Below are 19,256 nucleotides of genomic sequence, written 5' to 3'. Positions count from 1 at the left end.
ACATGACAGTACAAGTTTCGTATTACTATATTTATCCGTCTACAAAGCAAACCAGGATTTATCTGTAAGGGAAAAACATATGGTCAAATAAATAAATTAATACAGAACACCACACAGAAATTTGGTAAATTACTTTCTGGGACATTTAACATCTGGGAGGTTTTTTACTCCTACTCCATAATTACTCTGTTAGTCGTCTAGACACGTTTAAAGGAGGCACAACTTTGTTGTATCTCTTAAAATGGTCATAAAGTATAGCTGTACCAAAAGAGGTAGTATATGCAATAGAAAATACTAATAATTAAGAATAAATTCAACTATGGTATCAACAATTTTGAGTTGTTACATTTTTCGTACATAATTTTAATTTTCCTAAAACGTTAAACGCTAACACACATGCATAAAATTTACAATAGCATGTAAACGCTCATTACAGCTTCACTTCAGGTTAACATAAATCTACAGGCCTAAGCTACTTATAAAACATGTAAGCTTTCTACACTCTACAACACATTGTTGATCAAAAGAAATATCAAATTCACTTCCAATGCTAAAAAGTACCTCGTTTTAATATCCTCATAAAAATGTTTACTGCGCAAACATATGACACTCTTTTTAGCTTAACCTAACATCCTAACCACGTATTTTTAGATATGTTATTTTACTTTCAGGAACATTTTGTTGTTTTATCCCAACTAACTACTGTCTATAAATTAAGCACTAGTAAACAAGGTATTATTGACGTTATAGTAATAATATCCTGTGGCCAGACAATAATCGTAAACGGCCAACTACCAGCATTGGGCGGAAGCCAGCTAATTAAACTTTATGACAGGGTGTATGATTACGAACTTACCACTTTACACTTTCATGAACTGATCGCTTATGAAAACAATAACTGTACGAGGTGATTCAGTAATGTGGTATGACAGATCAGAAAGTTAATGAGCTAGGTTTCCGTGTGTAGTCTACTACAAGGTATTTAACAGCAAATAGTAAACACAAATAAACTTATTTTCCAGTTGACATGTAAATCTTAACTGATAAATAAGTCTGTTGGTAAACTAAAGAAGACTATCGTGCAGAGAATATTGTGTAATAGTTGCTTACTTGCCATTTGAACCTTGCATCTTGAATCTTTAGGTATTCTTAAAAACGAAGAAATTTTAGTCGAACAATAGTGGAAGTTTTTAATTTGTAGCCAATATTACTAACAACGTCGATAGTAACGTAAATATATTACATATATTATTCCACATTATGTTAACAACTATAAATAGTGGTTGTATAAGTACTAAGTTTATGAATCCAACGGGTTGTTAATGGTGTTGTGATCACAATGGCTTTGGAGTCAAATGACCAAATAATCACAACATCTTTGACCCTTGAGTATAATGTTGACTCTTTATGACGTTTTAAAAAACAAAACTGTACGTTGCAAGCCCTGAAGGCTTAGGTCATGTTTACCTGTCTAAAAAAACAAACAATTGCTGTTCTGTGTCCAAAAAAGCTCTCCACATGTGTACATAAACTAGATTTTCCTTCCCTCACACAAAATAAATAAGTTATTTTAGTAACTTACCATGCAGGTATTTTTATTGTATTTTTTATTATATTTCTCAATTTGAAGAAACTTCTAAACCATGTATGGCATAGGTAAAAAACTTTTAAATCGCCATTATTGATATTTCTCGCTTTGATGTACACTTGTGAACACTTTGAAATGACATAAACTTAAGATAATATGTCAAACACAATAGTGTTGAACATACAACACTTGGTACATATTAGTTCTAGAAGCGATTTGATTTATTTGTGTTTCAAGTGGTTCAAAGTGTTTCATATTGATATTAGTGTGTTTGTGCTGAAATATGTTCTCAGTACCGCTTTAACAGAATCCCATTGACGTAACAAGCAATACAATATCGGCACAACCTATAAATAGGTGCTTCAAATATCTGTTAAATTATCAATCTGGTGATCTATTCAGCCAGATTCAATGGTAAATCAGTGTTAAGAATCAATATTAGAATGAGTTAAGCCATGGTCAGTTATGTGGAATTTTAAACCCATCTGATGAATCTGAAGTATTTTGTTTTGATGACTTCAGTTAGGCTGAAGGAAAAAGTAGGTTGTCAGTAGAAAGGCCCGTTATATTCCAAGGTATTAGAACTCTGGTATTCCAGAATAATAATTCCACATACATATTGATGTATTGGCATTGTGTCAGCAGGATGGCCCAAACCTTTTGGAGGCAAATGCATTAATTACTGGAGATCCATCTACATTCTGGAGGTCAACGGTTCCAGCCAATCATAACTCTACCCTGGATGGAATGGCAACAAGTTTAAAACTTACTTGTCAAGGATTTACCTCCACAAACCACATTGCGTGCCAATAAGTAGCAGTCGCAATATTTTTGAAGAAAGCATTTTTATATACGTAAAATATTTACTTATTTACTTACTTGATAACTAATAGTAAGTTGCTTCAATGTATAGTAGTAATTAAGTTGTTTGGTAGTTAAAAGGAGTTACTTTTAGTTTTGTAACGCTTGATTATCCTTCACCTAATACAGTCTCTTTATTGCTTGTAGCAAAGATTATACCTCTTTATTGTAAATTTGATATAAGTAATTATTGAAACCCTTCAGCGGAAGGCCGGGAATTTCTGATACAGTCCAAACTATTTATAGACGAAAATACAAAAATCTAGTTGGGGAGTGTGTAACCCAAGATACTTTTTGCAATCATTCAACCCAGCTTGGTATCAAACCGGCTTTCGGCTCACGTCCATTCAGAAGCGGCCTCTTTTGGTTTTATGTCAGACAGCACTGATCCAGATTGTGCGATTTACTAGTGAGCCATAAAACCTGTTAATTCCCTTCCATTAACACCAATTAAGCAAACTAGCTGGAGCTGTAAATACAAACTATAGACTCTGGGGCTACAAATAATCTAGCTTAGTTCTTTGCCCGATGTCAGTTCAGGCGTGAGATTTTAGTGTAGCCCAATGTAGTTCGTTATTCAAGTATTGACTATTTATATCTTTTAATTACCCCATATATTTGACTACAAATTGTGTAATCTTTACTGAATTTAAAATTCTTATTGATAATTTTTTTGGGTTTATGAAGATTGGTTTGTCTTAATTTAAAAGTTCATTTTGCACATCGCATGATAACTTAATAATTCTAATCAATACAAAAACACGGACCACGATAACGATTTAAAGTACCTTTATTGAGTTTTAAAACACATTTCAGCTGCTTAAATCAATTGGCTATTGTTTGGGTGTTTTCAAGTGTCATTTTAATTTAACACAGAGTTTTGAATTATTTTATTAATTTATGATGAAATGCAAATCTCTCAGTGGGGTTTGATGATGTGTTTTATTTAACTGATCATTTACAACACGTTACAACGATCATTAGAAAGATTAAATTCATTTAAACTGTCATGTTGCAAGCCTCAAAAGTTTAATAGCTAGAGACGTACTAGAAGAAGTACATGTTACATCTTCTAAGGTATAAAGCTAATCTAAATAACGACTCATTTTATGCGTTTGATCCCGTAAAAACTATAACTACCAATAAAGTTATTACGATCTTACCAAGTAAGAATGTCTTTCCTTGACTATTGGCATCAAATGCAATATAGGTGGAATTTATTGTAATTTTACATATAAAATATCGTCTTTACACTGTATATTTCTGGATGGGTTTATGTTGATCGAAGAGAAAGTATAGGAAACTGCTTTAATAAACACCTCGCAATAAAAATATTCCACTGATCTTAAAATAAACCCTAATTAAATAGGAAGATAAATCAAAATGTCATGTGAAGGTTTCTGCACAATAGATCTAAATAAGAGTAACCGTGCCTTGTTATGTAAAGACAAATAGTCATTTTGGACCATGGGAACAGGGGTTTATGGAGGGTTTTATGGGGTAAAAATGGGGTTTTCCCATTTTTTACCCTAAAAACAAAAAATCTTGCAATTTCTTTCTCAACCATTTTGTAGAGCTTAAAAAAGGAAATAATTTAGTATATTGAAGCGCTGTTGTATGCCTAACGGTCACGAGGAAAATTTAAAAAAAGTGTAATTTAAAATTCCCATGTTATTCTTATGGAGAAAATGAAAACTGTTGTAGTTTAATTGCTTAGGGATATATTGATAAAATTTCGCAAATTTATTTATTTCATCCTATACTATTGACATATGGTCAAAAACACTTTTTACCTTCCCCGTAGCAGCAAACCTAAGCACTTGTTAAATCTAATGTTATTTAAATTGGGAATAAAAATGTCTTATTTATAGAAATGTTTTAGTAAAAATGTAATCATACAAGTTGAAATTAGCTTAGTCTGCAGGTTGGCTGCGGCGGGAGTATTTTTTTATTAAAAATGTTCAATATTATATTATTTTGAGCTAATTTTGCCGGCACATTTTTTGTAACTTGTTTTCACTACTACGTCGGTCAGCTGGTCTTACTCAGTAAGAAAGCTACATCAGGCGTCTCACATTATTTTACGCTCATCTTACACTGATTCCATTCACTTGAATTGGATTCAAATGAACCATGTTGCATCGTCTTTAACTAGTATTGATTTACAATAATACAGAAGTAATATGTAATACATTAATCGGGTATATTAACACACCCGAGGTTTGAAAACAACACTTTTATTCTAGAACATGCCTTATTTCAACAGATATAAATAACCACCGCTCATAATTTCCTCAGCAGCCAACCAGCGTGTGTGAAGTAACAGAGACTCAGCGAAGGTAAACTATCATATCAGACACTGTAGCAGTGTGTATCGCATATTCAAAACCAATAAAGAAAATCTAAACGCGATCCTAATCGTCAGTTGCCCATAATTTCCGCTTGTCAGAGCAGTCGAGGGAGGCCGCAGCGGCTGCAATGCGGTTTCGACGCGGAGCGCAGCATAGCTCTAGGTGTACTCTGCCGCGCGGCGGCGCGGGCGAAGGCGCCCCGCGTCCGGTTTTATTCATAGTTACAGCCGCGTACCAAGGGCGAGCGGCGCGTTACTAGTGTCGTAACTCATCAGACCAGTATCTCATTTGAATGATAAATTGAGAGCGCGTGCCAACCGCGTGATGAGTGCAGTTGTCTCTGAACCAATAAAGTAGTCTAGAGGCACCGCTCATTGTGAAACAGTGGATTATGAATGTATAATTGTAACTTGGAAATTACATGGGTATGTAAATTGGTTATTTTAATTTTTTTGTAACAAAAAAGGTTTCTTTTCCTGTTTTACTATTAGGTTTGCGTCCATATGAGATCAAGCATACGTATTCAACGTATTGAGTGAAGGGTAAGTAGTCAATACAGTACAAGGACTGTATGATAAAGATTAAAAGGCATAAATGGAATTCAAACCAATGACCTTGGTGCCATGGTGTCCACATTGCTGTCCGAGCCACGACTCATCAGACCATTGAGTCGTATGAAGATACAGATCCTTAGTAAATTTCCAAGGCCTGGAAGAATCACACGCAATTTCGAATAAAAAGCCTGGGAACGAAGTTTTAATTCGGTAGCCTCAAGGATTGTCGTATTAGTAAAACGATCCAAATAGAAAAATCGCCTGATCCAACACCGTATGATCCTTTCATCGTACGCTTCACATTTACCATAAGGTCCCAATCTTCCACAAGAAATAAGTACGAATTAAGTTATATTTTATACCTATACTTTAGATTTTTACTAAAATAAATAACTGTCCAACTACACCAACTATACGTAACCAAGTCCAATAAACCTGTAAACATACGTTGCTAGAGTTTGTAAAGACATGCAAACTAAGGAGGGAAGGGTTTTGTTGGATTTGTAATTTGTTCCGACAACAGACAGACAGACGGACAGTGTGGGAACGAAGATGACAAACACAGGTTGGTGTAATGATGTGGGAAAACAACGGGAGGTCTAATAGCATTCGAACAACACAGGACTGCTGGACTTGGACTACTGCGGGGACTGGACATTGCTACATGGGAAACTGTCTACATGGACAAGCTGTCGTGTTATTTGACTGTTTAAACACCGATAAACGTACATTTACGAAATATCGAGCTAGAGAAACGCCAATTTATACAACATAAATATTCCAAAACTCATAAAGATGCACGATCTCTAGAGACAAAATATCTAGGAATAGAATATTTATTCTCTCCTAGGTTTTACTTTACATAATTTTTCGATGTGGTCTAGCATTCGTAACTCATCAGCCATCTCATTGTGGTTGGGATTTATTTTGTATTTTCATTGTTCATTTGTTGCATGATTTATGTGATGATTGTTAATTTATTAGTTTTATTTAAGGTAATTGTTATTGCAATTATATGTATTACTTTTTTAACGCTAATGACATTATTTTCATTCTACCGTTTATATATGTACTTTTAAAATGTCCAATTATCTTTTTGTGAACTTAGATGAATATTATTGTTTCATATATTCATCTATATTATTGTAAAATTGTGTAACCGTTAAGAGAGTAAATAATTTAAGAAATATTAGACTATTTACACTGGTATTGGAAATTAATATGTTGTGACTTGTAACGAACAAGAAGGGTTTGTATGCATTGAATGACTTTGAAATTAATTGTTTTAAAATAAATAACAGACTGATAAATCACATTACTAATACACGTTATTAAAACTGAATTAATTTAGATAGAATATTTTACCAATAGATTTGATTGAAAACGGTTCTCTGGAAATTCCACTTTCCTCCTACATTTTATGATTTGAATGAGACACTTTTAATTTATACCTCTACATTTTTAAATTGTAACTACATAAATATTATTATGCCAAAATACCATATTATAAATTTATTATACTAAGCTTTTATTTTATACTATTTATTGAAATAGTTGTTTAGTTAATTGTTTTTTGTGCTAGATGGAATAGCTTGTTTATTTTTAATACTAATGAATTGTCAACATATGTAACTATCTTTAGAATATTTTGTTAATTAAAATAACAAGCCCCCTTCTTTTTATAGTTAACTTAATCTAGAATATGAAGGTCAAATAAAAGTTTTAACCCCATCCTCTTAAAAATAACAATGATAGCAAAATGACGCATTACTTTTTTTTATTTAATTTAAGAGTCACATAGTTTTCATACAACTATTCAATCAATGGCAGATTGCAATGTTTTACAAGGAAAAATGATTTTACATTTCATTTAAGAATTCAACCATTTAGTTTTGTTGGTTGAAATTATTACACAAATTTTACATCCAACTTTACTTACTTTAGTTAAAACAGATAATCGTATCCATATATTCTTCAGCTATTTCATCACTTTCTACAAAGCTGACAGGGAAATAGTCCCAAATAAACCGACAGCTGCATAGCAATGCTTTCCTCCCTGCATATCTAGGTGCCTGATACATTTATCATGTACGGCAGTGCATGGTGGTTTCCTGCATTTACATGTAAATTACTCCACCATGTCTCTCTGTGCTGCATCTACCGTCGCATCAATAGCACAGGTAATTTAATTATTTGCTGTTCAAGTTCTACATTGTTAATTACTATATGACCTCTAGCACGGTACAAAGACAACTACTATACTACATAATCGATAATCCTAATATTATAAATGGGTAAGAATTTTTGTATGGGTCTGATTTCCTGTAAAGACTACTGAACGGACGGAGCTAAAGTTTTGCCGTTTTAAAAATACGATCAGAATCCAGGACATGGATCTATTTTTATTTCGCAACTTAAATAGAGAAATTTCCCACTAGCTTTCAAAGTTTCTATATAACATTTATACATGAATAGGTTGAAAACAATGGGACACGTGTTTTTTCGTTGAGGTAATTTGACAGTTGTATCAGCATACATAATTGACCTATTTTTTATATCTTTGCCTCCATAATGTATTTTAACCGTATAAATAGGTTTATTGGCCAAACGTGGTAAATGCTAATGTAGTCTCGGGTGTCACTAGGCTCGAAACAACAGTCTCATTTTCATGGATAGTTTTTTTTTCTGTGTCTATACAAATCGCCAAAATCCTTGGACTCTGACGAGATGGATAGTGTTCATTCAACACTGGTCTATATTTATCGATATATTTAATTATGTTTTCGATGTCAAATTATTTTTTTCCGTTACCTATTGGTAAACAACATACATTTGGACACAGTAACAATCCAGCTATTCATATTTAAATGAAATTAGTATACAGTATCGCAACATAATATTAGGTTATCAAGAAAGTGAAATCAAGCATCTTTCTAAAATTAAAAGAAATAATCTATTGAAACTAAGCCAAACAAATAAATTTGTTATGTAACTGTAAGTGTAACTATTTTTAAAGAGTAAATGAAAAGGACCACATTATTCATTTTTGCTTTTCCTACCCGTTGGGTACACCAATAAAGACTAGTATGAAATAGAGAACATACCGTTTTATTAGAGTAAATATAAAAGTGCACTTGAAAGAACTCACTCAACGAATGAAACATTGTGTATGATGAGTAATGATTGACTGGACAAAAGTCACAGTGATTTACAGTCGCGGCTCCGCGGAACAGGCGCCGCCACGGTCACAGTTCGAGGTCAATAAGTGTCAAAACTGTCGCCGTTCCTACAATTGAGTTTATGACCCGTCAACTGGACAATCTGAATGCAATTGCAGTTGCTGTTAAAATTGTAAATGTATAACAAACGTTGAACGTTCACAGATATTTATTTTTTTTTTTTTGTAATAATATTTGTCCGTTTCAGGACTCGCAGTAATAGCAGTGGTTTTGTTATTGTGAAACCTGCATCTGAAAAATTCCACAGAGTTGATATTTTATGCATGTATATTTTTAAGCTATACATTGAAAACATTAGTGACTCAATGTTAAGTTTAATGAATGCAATAACTCTGTAGCACAATATACTGTTCGCAACACGTATAACGTTGTTATCCTGAATTACTTGAAAGTCACCTGCATTGTGTGGATCCATAAGTATTGAAAAAGCTAACGTCGTTAGTGTTAAATGGTTTCGAGAGCTGCCATAAGTCATTCACCCCATCCGAACTCGTGAAATAACACCATGCCCCCCTATTGTAAAGTTATTCATTAAATAGTACTGGCATACAAGTGTAACGGTTGAAAAAGTTGTCATTAATGTTGAAGTGTTTTGGAAGAGTTGGCATACGTGTTGGTAAAAACTTGTACGTGTTACAATTGTTTAAATGAACAATAAATTGTTGTTAAACTAATTCGTGTATGTGATTGTTTGCTGTTATCTATATAAAAATTGTTGGGGTCTCTTTTCCGAGTTGGCTCGGCTCTTCTACCCGACAGGTTTTCATAATTTTGGTCTTAAATTAAAGGTATTCACGCACAGATTTACCATCGAACATTTTCTTTGTCATCAATTCATGTATCTACTGTATTACTCGATCAAAAATTTTTTTTTCGACTTCTTACATCAATTAAAGATGTAATTCACCAGTTATTATAACATTACCCTGTAGGTTTTGTTTTAAGAACCTTCATTGACATACCAGCTTTCATTTGAGTGATTGTACGCTGCTGAATCACGAACAACTCAAATTGTTCCAAAAATGGAGCTATTTATCATCGATTGATAGGAAAATTATATTGCTTGAAACGTTAACAGTAACCGTCGATTCGACGGGTTTCACCTAGTTTTGTACTATTTATCATAGTATAAGGATTCCTATGAATAGTCTTCCCGAGTATAACTAGTTAGCACAATTCTAACTCACATTTTATTATTGGATAACTATGGACTTTTTCTATTACTTAAGGAACCTGTTTTTCTTGGTTATCGTTGATTTTTATATTTCAACACAACCCAGGTGTGCATTTTAAACTGAACATCACCGAATAATGAGTTTTTATGGTGCAAGAGGATATAAGCGGTTTCTGTAGCTACGCTCAATTATTAGAACACAACGATCATGGATAGATGGGCCCTGTTTATAGGTAGTGGTTCATTGATTATCAGCCACTTTAAGTGTAATAAAATGTACATCAATAGGCTTACTTTATTGATAGAATACTTTCCAAAGCTCATTGCCAAGGTCGTTGCAGCTAATCTTTCCGGTTTGAGGATCAGTCGAGCAGAACGTCAGTGAGAGGAACATCTCAGACATTCACACGTCATCCTCGACAGTAACATCCAACATTATGACTTTAAAATCCGTCAGCGAATCGTAAAGCCGTCCACCGTACTCGGATTAAAAATACTCAATGCTTACAGATGACAGACGGAGAAGGTCGGACTAGATTCAGCCTTAGTTAGAAAGCGATCTCAAAATGTTCTGTTCAATTTCCGATGGTCTGTAATCATATATGTGTCTGTTGGTTTTGGTTTTGAGCTATGTTTTCTTCTGGCGGTAGGGAAATACATTTTCAGTTATTTTAATTTATGATAGTATTTTTTATATATATGTAATAATATACACTTTTTCTTAAATTATCTGAAATGGGTCGTACAAAAATAGTATCGAACCAAAAGCTATTTAAAAAAATAAAACATGTTGTAGTATCAAACCCCATTTAAAATCATTGACCACAATTTTTATCAATTTTCTTAGGTCTCGTTTTATGTATTTTGTATACAGCTAAAACATTCAGGGAAAATTGTAAAATCCCGTGATGGTAATAGTAAAGTTTTGTAGAAATGTTGTGTGTAAATTTTTTTTAATTGGATTTGATAGAACATGTGTAGAATCTTTTTAAAACAACTCGCTTGACGAAGTTGCGTAAGTTCGTATCGGATAATGGAATTTACGGCCCTTCGTCTTGCATTACAACAAAAGAACAAATAGTAATATGTGATGCGATGCTCTTTTAACATTTCACAGCTCTAATTAGATTGAGGACAGTTTATGTTTGAGAAATTTCAACTGTTGCTCATACAAATATGAAGTTTTACGGCAACTTTGAATACTTTTAAAATGAAAGAATATTTCTGTTATTAATGGCGATTTATTGACGGATATACAACATAATATTATTATTCAGCCTAAATCGGTAACCTCGCCCACCAAAATCCATTCGGTCCAGCACTTTATTTGATTCTGTTAAACTTCGCGAAAGGACGTATGCAAATTCCAGGTATCCGGATCCCTTTATACTCACTGGTAGATAAAAATGTTATTGCCAACTTCGTTACGTGTATTGTTGTTAAAACTGTAAATAACATGGCACAATCCAGCAGATCAACTACATTATTCAACTACATTATGTATTATTTCCTGAATCGCAATCATAATACAATAAAATCTTAGAAATATTACTAACATTCACGCTCAATCACGCTCAATACTCAATAACAATTTTGCAGAAAGGAACAAAATGCAAAATCTGTTATTTGTTAGCTTGCCATTAAATAATGTTTTTATATAGATGTAGGATATATTGTGTGTTTTGCGATCATTTAATAAATTACAGAAGTGTGCTCTTTCGTGGTTTTCAATGGTCAAATGTTTTATTTTTTCTCCTATACTACGAACAACTCTAAAAAATGTAATTTGAGAAAAATGCTACCACCATTTTCTACTGAATTTAAAAAATGTAAATAACATTATTTCCTTATTTAAGTTTAAATTTGATGTTATAATATGATAAGTTGATCATGGTATGGTTTTGTCTAATTTTTTTTCTAAAAATGTCGAAAAGTACACATTTACCATGTCCACTATTTTTTATGTAGCTATTTGTAGTTTCAAAGGGAATGGTACAAGAAAATCCAGTAAACCTTTTTAGTTTGAACAACGCTTGATATTTAAAAACAAGTTATGCCTTGATGTATAGTTGTAAAAAATAAGTAAAAAGCATTAAAATTTATATTCAATCGGTGGGTGACTACATACATAAAGTACTAACATACTAATCAAGTGTTTGCAGGTTCATCCTTAAAAATTGATACGCTTTTTTTTCAATTTCTGAAAACTAAATCCAGCTGCCTTTAATTGTTGGGCTTCAGTAAACAGCTGATTTTATTCAGTAACAATGCTATAATCTCATTTACTTAACACTCATCCACCACCCCATCACCCTAAATACGAACCAAGGTGTTACGGCGTTTTATAAAATAAACAGAAGAGGAGTTTTTCTAGTTAAAGTTTAACTTCGTATTATGTCTTTCTCCTATAGTGTTAATCAAACGTTATTGGGTCTATATGTTATTTAGATTAATTAGTCCAGTAGTCCAGTAAGGGGGGACTTGTGCCAGGTAGGGGTGGGGGTAGTTCCTACCTTCACAATCCTCCGCCAGTCTACGTGGTAACGCGCGTGCGTTTGTGTCATGTAGCTTAGCACAGGTGCGCATGTACATGAAGCCTAATTAAAGTGTATTATTAAGTGTTGTGGGTGAAGTGATTTCTTTAATTTGGATTGTATATTGAAGGTAAGTGATATATTTTACTTTCATCTTAATAATTACAGATTTAAAATATTGTTTACATCTACGGTAACTTATTGATAAATGTTTTATTTACTTTGTAGCTATAATTGTTACCTGAATCTGTGCATTAATATCGCACCTTAAACGTTATTAGATTTTTTTACAAATGAATCGTGGTTTATCCCCTCAATCGCAATCAATAAAAATGATCCTCAATATATATGCAAAATAAAAAAAAGATTGACAGGATTTAAAAAAATCTGAGAATTTAGTTTTTGTGTAAGCAAAAATATAAGAAAACTATTTTTTTTACTTTTCCAGATTAATCCAAACTGAACTTATTATAAAAAAAAATACAACTTTGGAATAACTATCACATCAAAATAAATAAATACATTGATGGCATATTTAAGTGATTTTTTAAACTAGCCTAACAGAAATCAAATTATAAAAAAAAAACTGTAAGGTTATACCAACTGGGGAAAAAAAGTTATTACCAATGCAACCCTCATAATTAATATCGTCGTTATCGTATAAATCACAAAACCATATTGCTTACTACTTGTTTCAGATGACTCGCTCTTTAAAATAAAGTGGACACATTAGTTTATCAGAAACATTTAGATAGTTAAAACTAAATGAAAGAAAAATGAACACCGAGTCAGTGCTTCGTGTATCACATAGATATACAACCAGAAATTTCCAAATCTGTTACATTATAATTAATAGATTTTAAATCATATTATCAATAGCTTTCAAGTAAAATTACAGTTAAATATGAACCGATATGTATAAAATTAAAAATATATTTCTTATTTTGAGTAGAAGGTTATCCTTTACAAAGAAAGTATTACTTGTCTGAAAGAACTATATTTTTAGGTAATCTAACATCAGCTTAATGCGAGTATTTAACATCCCAGTAAAAAAGTATTAACTTCTTTTGAGACATATATTTATCTAGTTTAACGACTTTTGGCTCTTTGGATAGTCAATTGGGTTGGACATCCCACTGTAGTAAGAACTACTGAAAGTGTATCTAATTGGATAAATCCTGCATAGAAGCAGCCACCCTTAAACTTTTTATTTTTCTTTTTAAATTTTCATGCTGTTGTTTTTCATGGTTCTATAAATATTTTACAAAAGTTTTTATTTTATCACGGTTGAAAAGTTGTATAACAAAGCTTCATAGATGTTCTGTTCAAAATGAACCCGGTCCTCCTTGACAATCTCTCTAACAACTTAAACTCTCCACTTTTTAAACTGTAAGTAAAGTTAAAGTAAATATTTAACTACTTACTTGATTGATAACGAACTATTGCTGTTGGAGGTAATCTGGTTAGAACCAAATAACTAAGGAGCAAGCTAGTTAACCAGCGTCGGTTTGTATTTAAGTTACTAAGTCAAACAAAAGCCATGAATCGTCAGTTTGGGCGAGTTTATCTTTACTACGGTGACCCTCAGACCACAAGAACTAATTAAACTGTGGCAGTGAATAACAGATACCACAGAACACCACCACGGCGCTTCTATCACACCCTAGGTAGTGGCTCATTCTAGCTACGGCTCGACGAATGTTAGGCAGTCACATAAAATAAACTAGCTACACGAGGGTTTTAACTTTCTTCATAAGCACTGTTCCAATGGATTCACTTTTAAAGCTGGGTTCGTTTTGTAGGTAAATTTTGGACCATATGTCGATATATGCTATGAATACGTTTCGTCAAGCTTACCAGCAACTTTCTCAACGTGTTTTTATTATTTCAGTAGGATAATTTCGTTTGGAAAGGTTTAAAAAGTTAATAAAATACATTCCAATTAAAACACTTTTGTAATATTTTATTTACAATAAATGTTGACTTTAAGCTTAAGATTTTATGGGAAATAATAAATAAATTAGATATGTCTGCACATTTCAGTAGGAAATTCAATAAATGCAAAATGCAATTAAAAATCTTACAAAGAGTGTAATAATACACTTTGGCTTTGTATTGAAAACATTGCGGTTACCTCAGAACATAATGGTTTATGTTTTGGGGTAAATTAGTCATTATTGTTTTACATTGAACTGCTATGCACATGTGATCACTGTTTACCTTCTTTCTGTGTACCTTTAAAAGAAATTCATGTTGATGGATTTAGGTAATATCTTATCTGACTGTCTGAAGATAAATGTATACACTTAGAATTATTATGGATTCATAATCAAGGAATCAATGTATAATGCAATAAAGTACAGAAGGTGCGCTTATTTTAGGTAATTCATAATAGAATTGATAAGCCTATCAATCCCTCTGATTCACAAATCTATATTAGAATCGCATGGATTGACTTCTGATATCACCTTAAGATACTGAAATAGACATCCCATCTATGTGGACAATCCGTACCAATTCTTATACACTTAAGTCTTTGACTGAACCTGAAAGATAATTGCCTAAGCCTCCCATGACGGGTGCTCCTATTGAAGGTATATGCTTTTTGTTTAAGTTGTGCATACTGAGATGGTTTATGTGAAGTTAAAAGCTGTTGTAATTACTGTTAACTGACCTTTGGGTTGCTGTTAAATAGTTATACGCTGTTAAATAATTTACTTCAGAAAAATCTATTCGAGCCTTTGTTTAACTATGTTACGTTATTTTGTAATTATAAATATAGTTACATCCATTGATTCTTGATGCTTTATTGTAGTATTTAAGTTATTTGCTTTAAGTCCATTGTACTGTATAATCAAAAGCCCAATTTTATCTGTGTTTCATGTTTACTTATGTTTTAGTGTTTTCATGTGGACAACATGTCTTTGAGAGTGGCATTTTATTATGTCTCTATATAAAACATATATGAGCTTATAGTAAAAGTATAGATAGTTAATTGCGTTTCGTAAAGGTAGTTTTGAAGAAACGAGCTAAATGTTGATATATAGTTTTATTTATATTAATTTTTGTTGTCTAACCATACTCAACATATACCAATAACACTCTTCATACCTTGGTACACTCTTCAGCTGATCGAAATTAAGGACTTTGGGAGGATACCACATAATCTTGACAACAGGACTTTACAGAAACGTAAAGACTACTTCATGACAAATTACAGTTAATGCTGTTGGTTATCATTTACTCCATAAACGCATACATCTTATTCCAGATATGAGCATGCAATACATGTGATCGGATACGGTGCTGGGTGCCCGAGGGTAACTAATTATCGCACTCACATCCGATAAACGGCGCCTGTGGCGTCACTGCTGTGATCGTACCTACAATAATTACTAGTTACCTACAGAGTAGCTTCTAACTGTCTCCTCTGGCCATCTTGTAGATTGGTGTTGCACATGTTTAATTTATTGGGTGACATTTCTATCCAATTAGAGAGTTTTGTTTTCGTTGGGCTTTAGGTGGTGAGGATTCACTAGTCAAAAGATAGGCTCTGGTTACAGTGTTTGAGTAGTTTAGATGTGACTGGTTACAAACAGGTATATTTCAAAACATATTTTTATGTTGTTCATACGTTTGTTTCAAAATTTGATTAGAAAGTCTGTTTATATACTATGAATCATTATTACCTCAATTATCAAAGTTTTATTGTGATTTATACACAAATAATACAGCCAATACCTAGTAAATGAAAAGTATGCTAGAAATTATAAATAGAATATATTATAAATTCAATCCATATAGAATTCCAAATACGTAGTAGTTTGGACGATGGGAACATTTTAATTGAAGGAATGAGTTGAATTCAATCTTCTTTTCTTGACAAAAGCAAAATACCAGAGCAATTAATTACAATTAGAAGAAATATGAAGAACTGAGGCAAAGCCGATTCGATAATTAGACGCCATTGAATTGTCGCCTTCTCTCTCCCAAATACAAATTACTATTTTAAAATATTCTGTCAGTTCCTATAACTCTTCGAATCGCTAAGAAACTTTGTATACATTTTGTATAAATTAGTTATTTTAACTGTCTGATAATATGGAGAACACGTATTGTTTATTTCACTTCATCATATTATATTAAAGTATAAAGTATTTAAGTACATGATGATTCATAAATTAAAGTATAATTAACAATGCCATACAAACTCCATCCGCAGTTATTTGTAGCTATCTGGCTTGATTCAAATCTCTTTCAAACATTTCTTTGGATTTGTCAATCCATTCCAGATGTTACAATTTTTCAATCAGCGTTGTCTCAAAATCCAGGTTTTGAGACCAACTCCCAATGTGGGATGAACAATATTGACCACGGTTGTAGAACCAGTCTCAGTTTATAAGTCTTGTATCCATTATAAAAGATCACCTCCTCCTTAACATCATCGCCAACATGCTCCAAGCCAGTGATAATTTGATCCGCTTCTGCCTAATTATGTGATGGGTGGCCCACCTTTATAGCTAGACCTGACATTCCTCTATTGTAAACAAACATGGTATGCAGTTATTAAGCGGCAATTTGTTAAAACTTAGGTCCTTCCTAAACATGTTGATTGTACTGTATTTACCCTTATATTCGGACCTTAATGTAATAGTTACATTTAGCTACATTTTTTTGTAATTTGTCAGTTAGTTATCAGATGTTCTTTGATTATCTCGGTTAATTCATGCTGTTGGTATTTGCACATATGTAAAGGAACGGTCAAAACCATGATCTTGGTTGCTATATAATGTTAACCTAATGTTATATAGCATCTTAATCAATAACTCAATGATAAATCAATGATTGTCAGCTCGGATGGCATTTATTGCCCAGAATCGATCATGCTTAAAATCGAACTAGTGGCCGTTAGATTTGAATTGAAGGCGATCACTGTAAACACCAGCCTACACAGACAATTAATTATTGTTGCTTACTTAAGCCCTCTGGTAATATCAACTTACTAGTCAAGAGTGAGAACATACAGCATAATTTTTCAAGATCAACTTTCTTCAGGGTCTTAAATCGTGGATGAAAAGATTGATGATCAATTCAAGCGATCACTTGCTAGACAAGAGGTTCGGGTTTTTACGTTAAGTTTTCAATATCGAGAGTAATCATCCAATCAGCAATCAATCATTTTTCTCTCAACCCTCTTTCACTTTCCTGTCCACGCCAGTCTTCCTGGATCATCATCTACTGAGATGTTTATGACTCATATTTTTTTGGATGTACACTAATATTTTGATTTTATTTTCATTCAATGAAATTTATGAATGAATAGTGTACTAATAAGTAATATGATTGAAATGAAATTTGTTCACACGATTCGTAGTATTATTGTTAAGGAGCATACTACTATGCTACTGTTGTATACAAATTATTTTATTTCTTAATTTTTTTTTGTTCAAACAAAAATTCCTTATAATATCATTTGTACACCTAATTTCAACGAAAATGTTTACTTTTATATCTTATCTACTAAAAAAAACTTAATTTTACGAGCAGATTCTTCGTTGTCAATCAAACTTATTTCTTATTAATTTAAAACAAATTGGTGAAATATTGGATCATAAGAAACATGGGCTTATACCTATAACCACTGACTAATATAGAGTCAATGCTATTACTAACTAACACTATATCTAAGGAAAGTGTCCTCCTAATTTAAAAATTGATATATATTTAAAATATATACAATATCTTTGATGTACATTGTATTTAATAATAAACTAATTGGTTTTCAGTCCAATAAACAAACTGAAAGAACAGTAAACACGAAATCACTCGCTGTGTAGCAGCAGTCAAATAACCTTAGGTCATAAAATTTAATTAGCTGGCCACAATGATTCAATGGTGTAGTTGATCGTTTATGATAGTTGTTCTGAGGCGGATTAAATAACTAACAAACCGATTACACTTGTTTACACGATTTCCGGCACTGTTGTATCACAAACTGGTGTGTCTCTATAAAGCCATAACTTTCACAAGGTTTTGTTTTAATTTAAAACATATCTGCTTAGCTTTATGATAAATGCCTATGATATAGGACCATAAAGATGTTTAGGGTGTCCCACAAAGAGGTCTGTAAGTTGGATTTTATATCAATAACCCATTTATTCACCGACCACTTGGAAACTTTGCACAATGTATAAAGTATACGTTTAAAAAAGGTTTCAAACATTTCAGCTTCCTTACATTTGTAGAAACAAATTGGTGGCATATAAAACTATTTACCATTTTGCTTTCTATAGGTCGGAACTGTTTACTTCGTTGCAGTTTTGACACTCATTTTTTATTTATGTTTAAAGAATAATGCTTGAGCCATAAAACCATAACCAACCCTCTCGAGAACAGTTTTTCAGAAACGTCGAAGTTGGAGGGGTTCATTTTTTATGTTGATCAAAGAGTAAAGTGTTTTATGTAGGATAGCAGGTTTTATACCCAGGATTTAAAAAATCTAGTGATCCAAGAATAACCAAAAGAACAGCTATTTGGTTGGAAAATAAGAGCGCTGTAAATAATTATTTAACTGCTTCTGTAACATTACCAAAAGCAATAATACTTCGATTTTTTTATATTAAAAGGCATTAATTGAACTTAACTTTCATTAAAACTGCACTTCAAGAGGTTGAGTAAGTATATTGATGGTTTAGGCAGTATTCGTTAATCAAAAGGCTATTGAATAATAAGTGTCTAAACTGGGACACAGTAAATAAATCAGGCAATTAATTTGGCCCTGTATGTATTATACAGTATAATATTGATGGCTAATAAGGCTATTAATTGTACGTTTGGTATGCATTAATACACTGATTAGTTTTTGTTTAGTGCAAAGAGCTGATAATATTACATTTTGAAATTGATTTAACTACCTGAACTTTAAAGCAACACGGATTCATATAATTTATGTTAT

The 19,256-nt window shown here is 32.4% G+C and overlaps 1 protein-coding gene across 1 annotated transcript in view; it reads left to right on the top strand.

The window, feature by feature from the left end:
- The first annotated feature begins 12,316 nt into the window (after positions 1–12,316).
- The window catches only part of LOC129004511 (uncharacterized), a 217,533-nt gene continuing 210,593 nt past the window's right edge, over positions 12,317–19,256 (top strand). The window contains exon 1 of the mRNA XM_054433122.1: positions 12,317–12,431. The gene's annotated coding sequence lies outside the window, so the exon portion shown is untranslated. The remainder of the gene's footprint in view (positions 12,432–19,256) is intronic.

This window comes from Macrosteles quadrilineatus, unplaced genomic scaffold (genome assembly GCF_028750875.1).
Source record: "Macrosteles quadrilineatus isolate MER2022 unplaced genomic scaffold, UCM_ALF_1.0 Scaffold_9__3_contigs__length_116548681, whole genome shotgun sequence".
In the NCBI taxonomy this organism is placed as follows: Eukaryota; Metazoa; Arthropoda; class Insecta; order Hemiptera; family Cicadellidae; genus Macrosteles; species Macrosteles quadrilineatus.
The sequence above is the reverse complement of the archived record's forward strand: the minus strand, read 5'-3'. Positions and strand labels throughout refer to the sequence as shown.